This window comes from Triticum dicoccoides, chromosome 3B (assembly GCF_002162155.2).
Source record: "Triticum dicoccoides isolate Atlit2015 ecotype Zavitan chromosome 3B, WEW_v2.0, whole genome shotgun sequence".
NCBI classification, from domain to species: domain Eukaryota; kingdom Viridiplantae; phylum Streptophyta; class Magnoliopsida; order Poales; family Poaceae; genus Triticum; species Triticum dicoccoides.
The window spans coordinates 807,480,941-807,500,932 of NC_041385.1; the positions used below are offsets into that span (position 1 = coordinate 807,480,941).

At 42.0% G+C, this 19,992-nt stretch overlaps 2 long non-coding RNA genes across 2 annotated transcripts; both read left to right on the forward strand.

Annotated features, from left to right (window-relative positions):
- Nucleotides 1-1,590: 1,590 nt before the first annotated feature.
- On the forward strand, nt 1,591-2,741 carry LOC119282370. Its single transcript, XR_005138723.1, has 3 exons — nt 1,591-1,778; nt 1,939-2,044; nt 2,184-2,741. It is a non-coding gene; the product is annotated as an uncharacterized LOC119282370 (long non-coding RNA).
- A 15,483-nt stretch (nt 2,742-18,224) lies between these two features.
- LOC119282371 lies at nt 18,225-18,804 on the forward strand. The gene is made up of 3 exons (XR_005138724.1): nt 18,225-18,273; nt 18,370-18,424; nt 18,786-18,804. It is a non-coding gene; the product is annotated as an uncharacterized LOC119282371 (long non-coding RNA).
- The last annotated feature ends 1,188 nt before the right edge of the window (nt 18,805-19,992 follow it).

The window sequence follows — 19,992 nt, forward strand, 5'->3', positions numbered from 1 at the left end:
GACCTTGAGTGGCCCCGGCGGCTACCCAGAAGGCTGCACCGCCACCCCCTCCATCTCTGGCAGCTGACGATGACCCAAATTCAGACAAGACAAGGAGCAAGGCCGGCATGCTGGAGGATATGCCTGCAAGGTAATAAATATTCTTTTTTTGTTTGCTTTTGTTTTGCAATTGCTCAAGAGATTGGTGCATGGTGTGATAGTGATTGCTAGGTTCTTTCTTTGCTTTTGTAGTGTGCAATTGAATGATGATGCAGTGGGCTTCATGGTGGTGCCGACAGTGATGGTGCGAGTGCATGAGGCCCATGTGAACTATGATGGCTTTTCGTCCACCGCGTGTTGGTGGTATTTTGTAATGAGCTTGTTCATTCGGTGCCTTTTTAGCACAAATTATGGTTATGTTTAGATGCTCGATGGATCTAATGAAGTTTATTTATGCTCGTAAAAGTCGTAGTTGAATTATGATGTGGTGCATTTGAATTTTCGACTTGCTTTAAAATTTCGTGAATTTCTTTCAATGCAAATGTTTGGAAGAATTGGCAAAATACATTTTCTGAAAGATTAAGTTTGTAGGAAATATGCTAGATGAATAAACATTTAATCGTTGTAAAAATTGTATATAGAGAAACAGAATAATGAAGAGGTTTCCGACTTTTAGAGTAAGTACAATAGTGGCTTATAGGCCGCTTACATGTCATTTTTGCCTATGTGTAGTTGAGAGATTGAAAAAGTAAGGGGATTGGACTCTCATGCAAGAGTCTAGCTACATACATGCTTTTAGGCTAGTACAATAAATATGAAGAAAGAGAAAGAGAGAAGATAGAAAAAATGCTTTTGTAATAGCCAACCTTACAACCGACATTATTGTATGAGTAAATATAAATGATGATTATAAATGACAATGACGGTTTCATATAATCATCGGCTGGCTATATTATTAACCATGCTAGATACCCTTGATGTAAGAGCCGTCAGGTGACTATTCCAAAGCGGAAGAAAAATTGCTTCGTCTCTGCTTTAAGCTGCTCCAAAAGTCGAGTCCCGAGGCTTTTGGACTTGTGAGTGTGTCTCATATTCCAAGTTTAAATAACCATTTACTGAGGGGAGCACTATCTTAAATTAAAAAAAAAACACCTTGATCTTTGCAACAAAGAAGGCTCCAAACAGCCGAGCCCGAAACAGCAGTCAGAAAGGGGCGCCGGAATATGGTTGCTTTGCATCTGATCTCGAGCTAGCTTTTGTCCGGACAGCCAGCCGGTGACGGCGCGACCCGAACCGCCGATCCCTTCCACCAACCCGTTCACGGCCGGCTAACTTCTAGATCACTGTACGTGCGTACCATGTCGATCGCTGGCTAGTGTGTGTGTCTATCTACTCAACAAACCTCAGCCATTGATTCGAGCAGCACACTTTCCATTCGTCAAGCTCGTAAAGGCACGTGCTGTCGAGTCACCTCGAATCGAATCCGACTAATGGTCAATCTGCAACCGCGTAGCGTGGTGTGAAAAGGTGGGGGAGTATCTACTATGCTCTATCTATGCACTCTCCGCTTGCCTGTTGCGACGGTGGGGGTGGCCAGCAGCTTGCCGGCGGCGTGTATATATAGCTAGGACCTTGGGGCGTCGAGAAGCGCCCATCATCATCCAGCTGAAACCATCGGTCGATTGCTCGCCGGACGCAGCATCGATTCTCCTGGCACGCCCACGTCGGAGGTGGTCGATCGATAGATAGATACGTGATGGAGAACGACAGGAACAACCAGGCGCCGCCACCACCCCCAGGTTAGTTAATTTCGATCGTCATTTTCGACCTCAATGCTTATTTCTCAAACTGCCGCTGGATTCGCTGCATCGATCCAGTTAGCTGCAGTGTTGTCTTCAACGTACCCCGAGTTGTTGGCTTGTTTGCTCATGCGCGTGCCGTGTTGGTGTGCGTGTGCAGGCTACTACCCATCCGCGGCCGCGGAGCAACGTCAAGCCGGCGGCGGGAAGAAGTCGCGCCGGGGGAGCACCAAATCCAGGGGCGAGAAGGGATTCATCGAGGGATGGTACGTACACCCCACGACCACCGCCAGCTAGCTGCTCCATCGATCGATACCACTACCACCTCCTTCCTAACTTGCTTAATTTTCGCTAGTGATTTCCGGTCTGATATACAGTGTCTGAATTTGGTGTGTTCTCTTTCAGCCTAGCGGCGCTGTGCTGCTGCTGGATCTGCGAGATGTGCTGCGACTAACCGGCCGGCGAGGCCGCTGCCGGCAAAAGAAGTTGGTGCTAGTGCCTATGAAGAACATACCCATACAGAGAGTCGTTTCTTAATTACAGTGTTTGTTACTTTGTTGTTTTAGGTTCTGCGGAAATAACCGAGAACGCGTGCGTGCGTGCGGGTGTGATGTCCATGTACCTACCGTGCGTCACACCTATAATCAATTTTATGGCGCCAAATTATCGGGCTACTGTTGAGGATCCTCTAATTAAAGATAACATCTGCTGTGCACAATGAAGGCTTTTATTTGCAGAGGGAGAAGTCGTGAAGGCGTAATCAGCAGTCACTTGTGCAGAGGTAATAGTAGTGGGATCGAGGTTTTATTTCTATAAAAGAAATATAGTGGTATCAAGTCAGGTCCATCTCTAATTGCTCGGTAATCGAGTTGTGTGCATCGTAAAGATGCAGATCGAGTGGGGTTATCCTCCTCTAAAAAAGGGTTATCTCTAATTGCTCGTTTGGCAGCAAGAGAGAGCATATGTAGACAGCCCGAACTAAATTTGCATTTCTCCCCGGAATTTTGCCATGATAAATGGGAATGGCTTTGTCTCGCTTCATGTGAGACCGAAGGAGGTCTCGCCGTAAGGGCACCCTCCTGTCGATGCTATCCGGCCAGCCAAGTAGCTTCTGTTTGTACATTTTCTAATGTTTTCTTATTTAGTAAATATTTAAAAAATATTCGAAATACATATATTTCAAAACTTATTTTAGTTAAAATTTTAGAAAATGTTCACTGCACATTAGAAAAATGCTAAGGTGGTGTACAAAATTAGTTCGCACAAATTTTAGAAAATATTTATAGTTTTTAAAAAAATGTTTGTGGCATTTAAAAAAGGTTTAACAATAAAAAATCTTAGTGTAATTCATAAACAATGTTTTGTGAGACATTTTAAAAAAATCATGCATTTCAAACTATGTTCATGACATTTTTGAAAAATATTTAGAAAATGCAAAAAAAATGATCACATAGTTAGAAAAATGTTATGCACGATTAAAGAAAATGTTCACCGTGTTTCTGAAAAAAAATATCATGTATTCAAAAAAAATGTCCAAAAATGTATTTAAAAAATATTTAACGTGTATCAGAAAATGGTTCTAGATGTATTAAAAAATGTACAATATGTATTGAAAAAAGTATAGATATGTAAGAAAAACACAAGGTACCGTCTCGCAGTAGACGATCACCGGATGGCCGACACAATATGGATTCCTGAGGATCCAGATTTACTTCGTCTCACAATGGGCAAGATATACCTAGTAGTTACATATGCAGCACTCCTGCCGCTGCTCCCACTTGGCTTGACAGATTCTTGTCTTGTGTGTGGCTCGTAGCCCGCGCGTCTGGTGGCGGAGGGAAACCTGGCTGGAGCAGCGAGGCTCCACTTTGGATGCAAACTTTCTTTCCTTTCCTTGCCAGCGCGTCGTGCCGTGTCGTGTGGGTCGAGGCTGCCAGCCCCCAAGCGCAGCGCCGTGTGGCGTCATGCGTCTAGGCCAGCGCCACCGGCTTCACACCTGGGTTGAGTAGACAAGAAATTTAATATGACCCAGACACCTTGCTGGTGTGGATTGCGGCCTGCCCATCTCCGGCGCTGCGACAAAAGGAAGAGAGAGAGAGAGAGAAAGAGAGAGAGACGTGGTCCTATTCCACCTTACAGTGATGATGTGATTAAAACAGTGCCATAAAAAGTCAAAACTGGATTTGACTGAAAATGCTCTTGTTAGGGACTAATTCTACCCCATATTAAGAGTTAAGGGACCAAGGTTGCACCATGATGTGCTCAAAGCTGTGACAGATCAAGTCAAAACCGGATTTGGCTGAAGATTGCCGCGGCAAGGACTAGCTATAACTGGTATTAAGAGTTGATGGATGAAGGTTACATGAAGATAATGTCCAGGACGGAAGCCACGCTTTGCGATAAGTTGAAGGATGAAAAGCACTTTATTACTCTAAAAAGAATGTAAGGTTTCATGTTTCACTTTTCTTTCCATCATGTCTTCGTCCAACCTTCCCCGCATGATAAACAATCATCTTACTTTACTTACCTTCTGAATCAATTCCATTTTAATTTACTTATCAAACTTCTCATCAAAATATAAGGTAAAACACTAGTGGTATTTGATAAACATTTATTTACATGATCGCATTAATATGGACAGATAAATCACAAGATAATGTCCTAGAATATTTGTATCCCTTTGCAATGCACGGACATTGTTCCAGTCAACTAAACAAAAGCTAAAGACACTTTTTTTAATCTAGTTTTAAAAAAGGACGACCTTGGATTGGTCGGTGTTTCACATCCTGTCTTCTCCATGTCAGAAAAGCTCAAGGGTTGTGAGCTTCAGAAAGTGAAGTTGCGGGATGTAAAGAATATGATGTGTAATATGAGACGAAGCTTAGGAGGTGAGGCTGAGACGGTGCTCCTCGGCCCTAAAGGCACAAGCAGTCGGACCAAGAAAAAGATTGAGCCACTGTGCAGGGACACTGATGTCAAGGATCTCTTGCTAGCTTACGTACCAATTGGAAATCCGTCAAGGCAGAATTATGCACTTCTGAGCCATGAACTCGATTTTACAAAGTTCCCCATGCCTCCTACTCCTATGTTCTGAGAACAAGAAGATATTGTGTCCTGAGTATTTAATTTTACGATCTGATACAAGAATTTTGAAGATTATATAACCAATCTAGATTATGATATGTTCTATGTTACACACAGAGTGGTATATTTTGGCCATATCTTTGTGAAGACATATGTGAAAAGACATCAGAGAAGGAGGGGCACCTTTTAAAGACCAAGACGGTACCAACTTGGACATAGATCATAAATACCCGTGGATCTTTACATTAATTTGGTTACAACGCTGGTTCCTTAATTTGGTTACAAATGGAAACTGATGTTATTTTCAATTTGGATTTAGAAATTCATTGTTGCAATCAAGTTGAACCAATTTTGACAGAGAATGCAATTTGACAGAGAATGATTATGAAAGGGGACGGAGCGTGTGGGAGGAGGTGTGCATGGTCGCTCGAGTGCGGTCTAGGTGGGATGGTGCCATGATGAAACCATCGAGGAAGTAGCGACGTGCGGGGTTGACCGGCGTCGTCGTCTCGATCGTCCCCACATTGGGCTAGCTACGAGAGGCTCGAGGAGCCGCAGTGATGATCAGACAACGCATAGGAAGAATTAACGAGGGTGTCGTGTAGGGACGTGGGAGGTGTTTGGTTAGGAATATTTCGCCCGTTATCTGATCACCGCAACCTGTTACCATTAAAATTGTTTGGTTGATCGGGCCGTAAATGGATACTGTGTAAACAAATCCCGCAGCAAGTCACGGCCCATTCCTCCCACCCCCACCATAATTTGATAACGATATTGCTCTGCTCTAGTCTTCTCTCTCGATGGCTTTGCTCCTTCCCCGATCCCCTCAGCCATGGATCTGCATTGCAGCCCCTGTTATCTCCCACGGTGGTGGCTCCAAATGGCGGCGGTGGCTCCGGACGGCAGATCTCCATGTTGCCCTCGTAGTCCTCGCGCATCTTTCTCCGGGCTGTGAAGAAACGCTGATGTTTGCTGATTGTGGAAAAGCAGGTGACGGCTCTAGCGTGGTTCTGCACCGCCGTGATCCAAATGCAATTTTTTTTTTCTTCTCTTCGGTTTATTCTTTAATTTTCATGTTAATTTTGTGATCGGTATGTGAATCTACTGCTATGGAATTCTATGGTAATCTCACTATTTCAGTTCAGGATTACGCATCAGCTGACCATATGCTACAACTGATTACAATCCAATTTTGGAGTTGAACCAAACATGTTATAAATTTGCTCATACCATTTATTGTGCCGGCATGACCCTATTACGATTACGTTTGCGTTACCATTTTCGAACCAAACACCTCCATGGATTAACGCAGAGGACGTCTCGTCTCACCGCTCAGTGGTCATTGGCTAGTGTTGGGATTTTAATTTCCTCGAGAGATTGGATCTACGCAGTCTGCAACCCAAGCTTGAGGTAGGAGACCTAGTTATTCTCTACAGTACGGGGAGAAGATAGCAGGCTTTCTGCAAAAGAATGTTTAGTGGGTGGAGGCCATCCCACCTCGCATCAAGACTGCCCACCCATGATCTGGTTTTGAGTTTTTCATCGAATTTGAGTTTTCATCTGATACATCGCCAAACTTGTGGCTGAAAAGATAAAGCTAAAAATTGGGAGAGAGAAAGCAAGTTCATGAAAAACATTGACCGTAGTATCCAAGGTCACGTTCACCCAACACACCCTAACTTCATGGCAAATCTACGCATTTCAAGCCCTGTTTAGAAGCAAGGGAACTATGTTTTTTCATGTGGATAATTTTATTGATCCATACATACATGCATGGGTGATCAGATAGGGCAGAGAGGCGCTCCTCGGCCCTAAAGGAACAAGCAATCGGACCAAGAAAAAGATTGAGCCACTGTGCAGGGACACTGAGGCAAAGGATCTTGTGGTAGCTTACGTACCAATTGGAAATCCGTCAAGGCAGAATTATGCACTTCTGAGCCCTGGCCTCGATTTTACAAACTTCCTCATGCCTCCTACTCCAATGTACTGAGAACGAGAAGAAATCGTGTCCTGGGTATTTTATTGGAAGATCTCGTACAAGAATTTAGAAGATTATATAACCAATCTAGATGATGGTCAACTCCATGTTACACACAGAGTGGTGTATTTCGACCCTATCTATGTGAAAACATATGTGAAGAGACAACGAAGAAGGAGGGGGCACCTTTTAAAGATCAAGAAGGTGCCAGTTTGCACATAGATCATAAATACCGGCGGATCTTTATATTGCAATCGCCATGTTTGTGCTGCAAGGGCTATAAATCAATGCACATTGGTACACCCACATGTTAGCTCCATAAATCAACCAAAACAATATTCCACATTTATAATTGTAAAAAAGAGTTAGCAGATAAAATCGTTGGCAAACAAAATTGTGTTTGAATCAAATGGAATAAGAGAGGGATTAGAATCAGGAATCCGGTGATTGAAATTCATTGTTGCTAGCTACTTGCGTTGCAAAATTCGTAAACACTTTTTTTGGCGGTGACCGTGCAATGGTATAACAACCCAACTGCTTACAAATTGGTAGTAGTTACGTACGACAACACAAATCTTTTTCAGCACACTTGGTGCCCAATAATACTCTAAATCAAACATGCTTAACTAAGAGTTCTCACGTGATTGATTCCAGAAAGGAGATGCATCTTATTAGTACTAGCTAAATTTGTCCCTTTTTTAATTGGTCCTTCACAATGGTTACGATTTTTGGTTCTCGCTACCCATGGCTGATGCCAAATCCTCTGATAACATCGGTTCCTTAATTTGGTTACAAATGGAAACTCGTGTTATTTTCAATTTGGATTTAGAAATTCATCCTTGCAATCAAGCTGAACCAATTTTGACAAAGAATGATTATGGAAGGGGACGGAGCGTGAGGGAGGAGATGTGCATGGTCGCTCGAGTGCAGTCTAAGATGGGATTGCGCCATGATGAAACCATCGAGGGAGTAGCGACGCGTGGGGTTGACCGGCGCCATCGTCTCGATCGTCGCCACACTGGGCTAGCTACGAGAGGGTCAGGGAGCCGCAGTGACGATATGACAACGCATAGGAAGAACTAATGAGAGTGTCATGTAGGGTGATTAACGCAGAAGAGGGTCAGCGTCGTCGTCTCGCCGCTCACTGGTCGCTGGCTAGTGTTGGGATGTTATTTTCCTCGAGAGATTGGATCTACCTTGTCTGCAACCCAAGCTCGAGGTAGGAGAGCTAGTTATTCTCTGCAGTACGGGGAGAAGATAGGAGGCTTTCTACAAAAGAATGTTCAGTTGCTGGAGGGCATCCCACCTCGCATCAAGACTGCCCACCCATCATCTGGTTGTTAGGCTCAAAGTTTTCAGATTTTCATCGAATTTGAGTTTTCACCTGTTACATCACCTAACTTATGGCTGAAAAGATAAAGCTAAAAATCTGGAGAGAGAAAATAAGTGTCATGAAAAACATTTACCGTAGTATCCAAGGTCATGTTCACCCAACACACCCTAACTTCATGCTAAAATCTATGCATTTCAAGCCCTATTTAGAAGCAAGGGAACTACATTTTTTCTTGTGGATAATTTTATTAAACCATACATACATGCATTAGTGAAGAGATAGGCACCACACAAAATATATTAGTAATGGACGAGGAAAATTGTTGGGCCATTGAGCAGGTGCGTTGAGCTCAAGGTTCTTTTGGTACCTTTCGTACCAATTGAAAATAAATCATGGCAGAATTTTGCACTTCTGAGCTTGGACTATAATTTTACAAAGTTCCTCATGCCTCATACTCCTATGTACTAAGAACAAGAGGAAATCTTGTCATGGACTTTTAGGATCTCATACAAGAATTTGAAGATTATATAGCCAATCTAGACGATGACCAGCTCCATGTTACACACAAAGTGGTATATTTGGGCCCTATCTCTGTAAAGACATATGTGAAGAGACAAAAGAGGGAGGGGGCACCTTTTAAAGACCAAGGCGGTACCAGTTTGCACATAGATCATAAATATCGATGAATCTATACATTGCAATCGCCGTGTTTGTGCTGCAAGGGCTATAAATCATGGCTCATTGGTACACCCACATGTTAACTCTATATATCGACCAAAACAATATTCCACATTTATAAACTTAAAAAGAATTAGCTGATGAAGTCATTGGCAAAGAAAAAGTTAGTTTGATCATACAGTAAAATACTGGAAGAAGAGGGCGAATAAAATCAGGAATCTAATGATTGAAATTCGTTGCTGCTAGCTAGACTTACGTTGCAAAATTCATAGACACATTTTTTGGCGGTTACCGTGCAATGGTGTAGCACCGCCGACTACTTAAAAATTGGCAATAGTTACGCATGAAAACACAAATATTTTTCAGCACACTTCGTGCCCAATAAGACTCTTAAGTCAAACATGCTTGACTAAGAGGTTCTCACGTGATTGAAGATGCATAGCTGAATTTCTCCCTTTCTTAATTGAACCTGCACAACGGCTATGATTCTTCGTTCTCGGTACCAATGGATGATACCAATTCCTCTCACAACGTTGGTTTCTTAATTTGGTTACAAATGGAATCTGATGTTATTTTTAATTTGGATCAGAAATTCATCATTCAATAGTTGAACCAATTTTGACAAAAAATGATTATGGATGGGGACAAAGCGCGCACTAGTAGAAAACGGAGCTTTAATACCGGTTCATAAGGGCCTTTAATACCGGTTCTGCAACCGGCACTAAAGAGTGGAGACTAAAGCCCCCCCCCTTTAGTACCGGTTCGGCACGAACCACCACTAAAGGCCCACCACATGGCGCGAGCTCGCGCCGTGGTATGGGGGACCTTTAATGCCGGTTGGTGTTACCAACCGATACTAAAGGTATTTTTTTATTTTTTTTTAAAAATTTTGAAAAAAAATTGAAAATTGTTTTTTTTTCGATTTTCAATTTTCTGAATTATTTGATGATTTAGTCTCTAATCGCCCCTCTTAACTACTCAAGTGTGGAGCATTCATTCCAAATCGTCTAACTTCCCGACCGGTCACCCATCCTCTCACTCCCCCAGCCTGAGCACACTTAACTCCGGAGTTCTATTCTTCCTACTTTCCAAGTCTGCACTTGTTGTTTTCCTGACAAATGTAAGCTGTAAATCCTATTAACACTCAGCAGTTTAGCTTGAGCATTAGGTCACACATTTCACCGTTTGAGTTTGAAACTATTATTCTAAAAAACAGTAATTATTTAGTAACACTAATATTTCTGAAATAAGTTTGACCATAGTTTGACCATAGTTTGACCATAGTTTGACCAGATTTGACCAAAATTCAAAAAATTGAAATAATTATTTAGTAACACCTTTAGTACCGGTTCGTGGCACGAACCGGTACTAAAGGTTAGCCCTTTAGTACCGGTTTGTGCCACGAACCGGTATTAAAGGTGATCGCGGGGCCCCGGCCTGCCACCAGCCTGCCACCACCCCTTTAGTACCGGTTCGTGGCACGAACCGGTACTAAAGATTCAAAACGAACCGGCATTAATGCATAGCCGTTCGAACCGGCACTAATGGTACCATTAGTACCGGGCCAAAATCGAACCGACACTAATGTGTCTCACATTAGGTCCTTTTTTCTACTAGTGGCGGCAGGAGATGTGTGGGGCCGCTTGAGTGCGATTTAAGGCGGGATGGCACCATGATGAAATCATCGAGGAAGTAGTAACATGTGGGGTTAAGCAGCATCGCCACCTCGTTGGTCGCTAGGTTGGACTAGCTACAAGAGGGTTGAGGAGCCGCAATCACAATATGACAATGCTCAATCACAATATGACCATTTAGATTGGCAATGCCATGATTAATGTTGTGGGTGTGTTTGTTTTCCAGTTCTCAACAAGTGTTATTTTAACTAACCGGATAACTATGTTCTTATTAACTAATAGAAAAGACAAAGCTCGTGCCTCGATTTCAAAATAAAAATTAGCAATTTAAGACAATGTTTGACAAACAAAGATAGCCTAAGGACAAACTGGAGGACCAACTACATACCATCCATATTGGGTAAAAACCACGTTGACCACCCACTCCACCTTGGTATTCGCCATGGTAAGGACCCGTTGTGCTCCGATCACCGTCATGGGAACCAAGTACAGAGAAAATGCATACATAAGTAAAACAATTGCAGTCGGAAAAAGACTACTTTTTCTCAAAATAACATCATTCCTACAAAACCACATCAACCAACATAGCCATTCACAGTAGGATAACAACTATGAGATTAACATGTATCCTTGCAATCAGTTGCCAAACAAGACTCACAGATCATGTAGGAGTGCATATTATGCTATTCATAATATGCACTACAAGAAATATGTCAACTTGTGACCTTTTGTCAGTGATCCTGGAAGAATTGGTCATAGATTTATGACCATTTTAGACCAATTGGTCAAAAGCTGTTCGGGGGGCTCCAAACCCTAAACCATTGTGACCATTTTGGTCAGAAAGGTCGTAATTTCCTTACACGAAATGGTCACAAGGCAAACAGTGCTAGTCCGCTGCCTTATTTCTAGTTGTTAATGACCAATATAGATGGTCATAGCCTTGTAGATTGTGGTGGGTTGTGATGACTAGGCGCCATCTCATCAGTTTTGCATATGTGTCATGTCCATGTGGCAGTTTTTGCCCTAGGTTGTGAAGCAACCTATATTTCTGTTATTCCAAAAATTCCCAAAAAATTCGCATAAATGTTTTGGATCATATCTTCATCAAATATGTCAAAAACATTCCTTGCCTAGTTCAAAAATAATTCAAAAATATTCATTTTCCTATTCTATTCAAAGCAACACTTTGTGAAGGAAGTACCACTTTGGCATGTCCAAATGGTATCCATTTTCTACAGTGCTTTCCTATGCCCAAATAACCATCCTCCACCAAATGCCAGCTCAATTCATTCATTATTTTGAGCCCAGCTTCAACGTTCGTATTTATGTCCAGTGTGGTACTTTGTAAAGCAAGTACCACCTAGGCTCCTCCTTTTGAGCTGAAAATTTGTGAAGACAGTCTTCTTAGTAACTGATCATCCTCAGCCAAAACTCACGCCCATTAGCCTTCCCGTACCGCAAATCAAACACTTGGCTGCTTATTCATGTTTGAGCATCGATCGGTCTCCTCGTGAGAATATTATGTTGTGATTTTCTTCCTAGCACCTACCTGGGGAGTGCCCAACCCACTAGACATGCCTAGGACGCCCAGAACACATGACAACGCTACGGTCACGCGGTGACCACGCGGCGGGCATGCGAGCTTACGCGCTCTAGAGTTGGGGCCCTCGGCCACCGTCCAAACCTTGATGCCTCGCCATCAAACCATGTATTTCTGATTAAATAGATACTTATTTACCTTGAAATGATTTTGGGAAAAAATAAAGAGCAACCTATGAGGCAACTGCAGTTCAAATTTGACCCGTTTCCAGCTGAATCGGCGGCAATTTGTCTTTTTCACCAGAGGTGGATCAAAACTTTTTTCACCCAACCATTTTGTCAATTATGCATTATATATGGCCTAGTATTTTATAAAATTGATTTGGTCCATTTTTGCAACAATTATTTGGTAGTTCCTTCACAAAAAAACCTCCTTTTCGGCACTCGGAAAATGAAAAATGAATTTTCCGTGCAAAGAAAATGAAAACTTCCTTAGGCAACATTGTTTGGAATTCCAAGATGTACCCTTGTGCACAATATGAGATCATTTGAACAAACTATGCCATGAATGTGGCCATAAGATTGATCATTTGGCTTGAAAGCCATTGATCTCCACACGTGATAGCTCGTTTCTGAGAACACTTTTTAAAAATAATTGCTGTATTACAAGTTTGTTATTTTTCCTGGGAACTTGGCCACATATAATGACACAATGCGAAGGTTTTCTAATTTTTTGAATTTTTTTGCATTTTTTGTGCCCGTTTCAAAATGCGATCAAAACGGCAGGAATGACCGTTCCTAGCTAGTGGTTGAATCTTGGAATTTTTTTGGCGTTTCTCTGATTAAATAGGTACTTATGTACCTAGAAATGATTTTTGGAAAAAATAAATAGCAAACTATGAGGCACCTACAGTTCAAATTTGACCCGCTTCCAGCTGAATCGGCGGGAATTTGTCTTTTTCACCAGAGGTGGATCAAAACTTTTGACACCCAACCATTTTGTCAATTGTACATTAAATATGGCCTAGTATTTTAGAAAAATGACTTGTTCGGGCACTCGAAAAATGGAAAATGGTTTTTTCGTCCAAAGAAAATGAAAACTTCCTTAGGCAACATTGTTTGCCATTCCAATATGCACTCTTGTGCACAATATGAGATCATTTGAACAAACTATGCCATGAATGTGGCCATAAGATTGATCATTTGGCTTGGAAGCCATTGATCTCCACATGTGATAGCTCGTTTCTGAGAACACTTTTTTCAAATAATTGCCGTATTACAAGTTTGTTATTTTTCCTGGGAACTTGGCCACATATAATGACACAATGCGAAGGTTTCCCAATTTTTTGAATTTTTTTGAATTTTTTATGCCCGTTTCAAAATGCGGTCAAAACGGCGGGAATGACCGTTCCTAGCTAGTGGTTGAATCTTGGAATTCTTTTGGCGTTTCTCCGATTAAATAGGTACTTATGTACCTAGAAATGATTTTTGGAAAAAATAAATAGCAAACTATGAGGCACCTACAGTTCAAATTTGACCCGCTTCCATCTGAATCGGCGGGAATTTGTCTTTTTCACCAGAGGTGGATCAAAACTTTTGACACCCAACCATTTTGTCAATTTTACATTAAATATGTCCTAGTATTTTATAAAAATGATTTGGTCCAATTTTGCAACAATTATTTGGGAGGTCCTTCACAAAAAAACCTCCTTTCAGGCACTCGAAAAATGGAAAATGGTTTTTTCGTCCAAAGAAAATGAAAACTTCCTTAGGCAACATTGTTTGCCATTCCAATATGCACTCTTGTGCACAGTATGAGATCATTTGGACAAACTATGCCATGAATGTGGCCATAAGATTGATCATTTGGCTTGAAAGCCATTGATCTCCACACGTGATAGCTCGTTTCTGAGAACACTTTTTTAAAATAATTGCCGTATTATAAGTTTGCTATTTTTCCTGGGAACTTGGCCACATATAATGACACAATGCGAAGGTTTCCCAATGTTTTGAATTTTTTATACCCGTTTCAAAATGCGGTCAAAACGGCGGGAATGACCGTTCCTAGCTAGTGGTTGAATCTTGGAATTTTTTTGGCATTTCTCTGATTAAATAGGTACTTATGTACCTAGAAATGATTTTTGGAAAAAATAAATAGCAAACTATGAGGCACCTACAGTTCAAATTTGACCCGCTTCCAGCTGAATCGGCGGGAATTTGTCTTTTTCACCAGAGGTGGATCAAAACTTTTGACACCCAACCATTTTGTCAATTGTACATTAAATATGACCTAGTATTTTAGAAAAATGATTTGGTCCAATTTTGCAACAATTATTTGGGAGGTCCTTCACAAAAAAACCTCCTTTCGGGCACTCGAAAAATGGAAAATGGTTTTTTCGTCCAAAGAAAATGAAAACTTCCTTAGGCAACATTGTTTGCCATTCCAATATGCACTTTTGTGCATAGTATGAGATCATTTGAACAAACTATGCCATGAATGTGGCCATAAGATTGATCATTTGGCTTGAAAGATATTAATCTCCACACGTGATAGCTCGTTTCTGAGAACACTTTTTTAAAATAATTGCCGTATTACAAGTTTGTTATTTTTCCTGGGAACTTGGCCACATATAATGACACAATGCGAAGGTTTCCCAATTTTTTGAATTTTTTTGAATTTTTTATGCCCGTTTCAAAATGCGGTCAAAACGGTGGGAATGACAGTTCCTAGCTAGTGGTTGAATCTTGGAATTTTTTTGGCGTTTCTCTGATTAAATAGGTACTTATGTACCTAGAAATGATTTTTGAAAAAAATAAATAGCAAACTATGAGGCACCTACAGTTCAAATTTGACTCGCTTCCAGCTGAATCAGCGGGAATTTGTCTTTTTCACCAGAGGTGGATCAAAACTTTTGACACCCAACCATTTTGTCAATTGTGCATTAAATATGGCCTAGTATTTTAGAAAAATGATTTGGTCTGATTTTGCAACAATTATTTGGGAGGTCCTTCACAAAATACCTCCTTTTGGGCACTCGAAAAATGAAAAATGTTTATTTTTGCAAAAAAACTCATTTCTCACTACACCTTTTTGAAGATATATATCTTTTTTCATGTTTGTTATTTTTTTCTGAAAACTCGTTCACATTTTGGTGTCACAATGAGAAGGTTTTCTATTTTCTTTTTGAATTTCTCAGGTCATAAAATAGCTGTCATGATTTTAACATATTATTTTTAAACAACTATGACCAATTTAGATGGTCATAGCATCATACTGCATTCTGATTGGTCTGTAGACCCTTCACACGGATCGTGCATCATACGCCGTCGGATGCTCGTGGATCCAACGGCTGTCCACACCAACCCCGAAACCCTAGCTGGTCATTTTCCATCCACCCCCCCGCCTCCTTTCTTTCCCACCCCCACACCAACCCATCCATCTCCTCGCTGCCTCCTCCCTTCCAGATCTCCTCGCTGCCCGATGGAGAGAGAGAGAGAGAGAGATCTGCCTCCTCCCTTCCAGATCGCCGCTGGCACCTCCCTCCGGCGGAGCTGGCCGTCGTCCATGGCCTCCCGCACGCCCTACTCCTCTCACCCCTCCCCTTCCCTCACCCAACCAAACCGCACGTCCATGGCCACATCCTAGCTCGATCTCGTCGGGAACGAGGCCACCTGCAACCACCGGCCTCCATCAATCCAACCATCCATCCATGCCCGCGACAGCACTCCCGCCGCCCGTGCTCCTTCCCCAGCAGCGAGAGGCTTCGAGAGAGCCGAGGCGCGCCCCGAGCGGGGCGATCCACCATCCGTCCCAACCTCCTCCGCCCGCCTCCTTCTGTTTTCTGCGGGTCCTGCAGATGGCGGTGACGGGCGTCGGCGCCGGGTGCCTCGCCCCAGCGTCCGCCTGCGCGCTGATCCGGCGACGGCGGCCCGGGTGTCCGCCTGCGTCGTCCGCACGCGGCTCAGGCGCGTCGCGCGGGGCCGCTACGTCGTCGAGCTCAGCAGGGAGGGCCCCGCGGCGCGCCCCGCGCAGCAGCAGCAACAGCTGGCCCCGCCCGTCATGCCCGGCTTCCTCGCGCCGCCCCTGCCCGCGCCTGCCCAGTCGCCGGCCCCGACGCAGCCGCCCCTGCCGAACGGCGGAGTGGGGGAACTCGCCCCCGACCTCCTGCTCGAAGGTACCGCGGTTCAGTCGATTTCTTCCTGACGAATGTTCAGTCGATTCAGTTGTTGTATATATATGAGATATATGTTCGTTGTTCCTCAGTCGTACGTACAGATTTACCAGCATACGCGGGCAGATCAATATATTTTTCTAGACGTTTTATTGGATCGTGAGGTGATTGATTTAGTACTGCTACTAGAAAGAAGACTGAAAATGCTGGGCCAAGTGCACGCATGTTGGGAACGTAGTTAAATTGAGGAGTTTGTCCGTTGCTTGGCCTGGTATTATTACCAAAAATGGTGTAAGTCCCTGTACTTATTATTAATGGGAAATCTTAACATCACACTGGGGTTTATTAGTCTCCAATTGTATATTCTCAGCACTCAACTGATTTTACTGATACTGTAGTGGACATGACACGTGAGCACCCCTCTTCAAGGAATGCAATGCTTGTTTCTGTTTTATATTACAGGAACTAGAAGGAGCTTCCACCTTTGAGTACAGAAGTAGTATTGAAATTGAAGACCCTAGTATTACTGTCTTGTTTTTCAATGAAATGGGAGGCCCATGCAGTAAGTCACATGGGCACCTGGGAGGCTGGGATCATGTGTGCTTTGCAGAGTACTAGACCCAGCTCACCCTCTGTTAGATTACTTGTTGGGCTGCTACTTTGTGTTTGCTGTGCAGTATATTAGACATCCTGAATTTGGCATCTAGCCAAGAACAGAATGCAAGTTGCGCCATTCTTATTATTGCTAAACTGTTGTGACGCAATTTTTAAAGAATGCGATCTTCTAAGTATTAATCTGCTAATGCCTGTCCTCACTCTGGTCTTGACAAATATACCATATGAATATTTTCCATTTTGCAACCAGGGATTGCTGAGGATTCCATAGACAACATATTGTGGCTGCAAGTGAGCGGCTGGTATTTCTGCATGTTTTATTACTAGAATTATAATTGATTACCCAGGGGTCAAGTTATGTTCCCTTCGCGGCTGGTAGCATCACCCCCTTTGAACGTCGTGTGACTGTTAATTATGCATCTGAGTGTTCGGTCTGTAGGATAATAGGATCGTCAACTCCCCTATTTCCTGTTGTTAGTAGTTAATCTCGGTGAAGAATTTCTATGGAAACATGCAGGACGATGCTTTTGCTGTGCAATTGTTTATCACCCCTCGTAACATGTATATTTAGCGGTTACTACTAAAAGTTTTGCATTTGAGTGCTGGGTAGGTAGGATCTTAGGATCATCAACTCTTGTACACTGTTTTAACTGGTTCTGCATCTGTACATACATGTGTACAGCCGTAAATCCAAGTGTACATGATGTCTTTTGCAGGCTTATTTCAGGTTGTGGTTGTTTGTCCTAAAATATATCAGTCTATTTTTTTATATCCTCATCCACTAATCTGGGCACTCTATTTACTCGATGCCTTGTGAATTAGGTTATGCAAACCTGTTGCATTTAGCACCATCAAAGCTTGTTACTACATCAGTTGCTTGCTCCAAGTGTCTTGTTCTTGGATTCTTTGGTTTTATCCTGGTGTGCACAACGCTGGTATTTCTGGATAAGCTGAAACTAGTTTCTCCACCATATGCTATCTAGCTGTTGGGTGCTAATTATAGTTACTTTATATGAAGAAACACTTACCTTGCAGCCATCTAATATGCAATTCTAATAATATGTGATGCCCGCTCTTTTTAGTTGTATATGCCATTCGTGCATGAATTCCTTTTCTTATGTACCAACTTTAGAGATTCTAATTATCATCCCTGATTGACATACTTTAGAGATTCTAATTCATGTATGATGGTATCAAAGGGGATCATTGTACTCATAATAATAACTAGTGGAGTTGAGAGGTTTACTTTGCTCTGCATTCTAAAGTAACATATTTCTGATGCCCATATGCTACTTTGCTCTGCACAAAAAATATCCTGTTAAATCATTGCATGTATTTCAGGTCTTTACAGTGGCATTGGATGGTCAATATTAGGTAAACTGCCTGGTTTGGGAGCACGTTTGGCTGCCTGGATGCTGCTGCTGCTGTCAATTTACTCTTGATCGATTTCTGCCTTGACAATGTAAGTACTTCCATTGTTCGACTGTTTGCCGCGTTCATCAGCTATCCCATTTGGTTTGTTTCCTCCAATTAACTGTTGCTCCTGCTGCTGTTACAGCTGGCTTGGTGGCCTTGCGTGCATCTTCTCCACCAGCGTTCTCTTCCAAATCCTGGTAATTAATCCTAATAACATGTCCACTCACTCACTTGCCTCTAAAATAAGCTCCCACTCCTTTTCTGAATTGAATTAGGTCTCTGAAATTTAAGCTTATAGAACCTACAGTGTCAATCAGGTCTCTAAAATTTAAGCTTATAGAACCTACAGTGTCAATCAGGTCTCTGAAATTTAAGCTTATAGAACCTAGGAAAAGATTAGAATTAAAATCTAACAGTGCTGACTGATGGCCACAGTGCTGTTTTGCTGTGCTTGATAAACCTGAGTCTTCTTTTTATTGTAATATTGAAGTTGTTTGGTTCTGGCCTCAGCAGCAGTACACTCTAATTTTGGTGGCCTTTATGTTCATTATTTTACAGGAGCTCCAGGCCTATTTTTATGGAGTGTGAAGCCGTGAAGCCAAGTGTGAAGCTGTGAAGCCAAGTGTGAAGCAGTACTTAGCAAAGAGTTTTTGGTTCTGTACTTAGCAAAGAGTTTTTGGTTCTGAAGTGTGAAGCCACGTGTAAATTGTAATATTGTAAAAGTCTAATGTAGTGTTAATGAATTATATCTGTTCTGTCCTATTTGAAATAATGATTATGTATATTGAAAAGATGTGAAATGGAAACTTGACCAGTGGGACCCAGTTATTATGAATATAATCTGAGCAATTTTGAAATTTCTGACATGTGTGACTGATGTATGATATTATGACTAGTGGGACCAGCGCCAAAATATAATTATTGAAATAGAAAATAAATGATTGTAAGAAGGCTAAGGCCAAAAAATAAAGAAGCTGAAATATTGGGCTTGGCCCATGTAGCCAACAAGAATTAACTTGAAAAAAAGCTTGAATTGTTGGGCTAGGCCCATGTAGAAAACCGAATTGGACCGGGCTGAATCTTGTGCCACATTAGCTTGCCACGCTGGATGCCTACGTGGCCTGGGGAGGTTGCTAGTGACCAAAACGCCACAGTAGGAATATTTTGGTCGTAAACGTCTTCGACCATTCCAGAAGAAAGGTCGCTATAGTCAGTTTATGACGGCCAACTTTTGACCTTCTATTTTTGGTCACAAAAAGGTCGCAAATGGAAATTTGTGACCTTTCAGTGACCAATAGTGTTGGTCACAAGTTGACATATTTCTTGTAGTGATGTCACAATATTACCACATATACATTTGCCATGAATAGAAGTTGGAATATCCTAAATTGGAATGTTAGAGGTATAAACTCCACAACTAGGTGGAATGAAATTAGAAAGAAAATTGATGAAAGTGCTTGTTGTATTATGACTTTTCAAGAAACCAAGAGAGATACTTTTGACATTGCTTATATCAAGAATTTTTGCCCCAAGAGGTTCAACCAATTTTGTTTTTCACCTTCTATTGACAACTCTAGAGGTATGATTACTATTTGGAATGGCAACTTAATGAAGGGCAACCTGATATCCCAAACTACTATCAGATCACCATTGAGTTTACATCTAATCTGGATAATACCAGCTGGTATCTCACTAATGTTTATGGACCTAACAGCTCTGAAGGTAAACAGGAATTTACTGATTGGCTTATGGGTCTGAATATGAA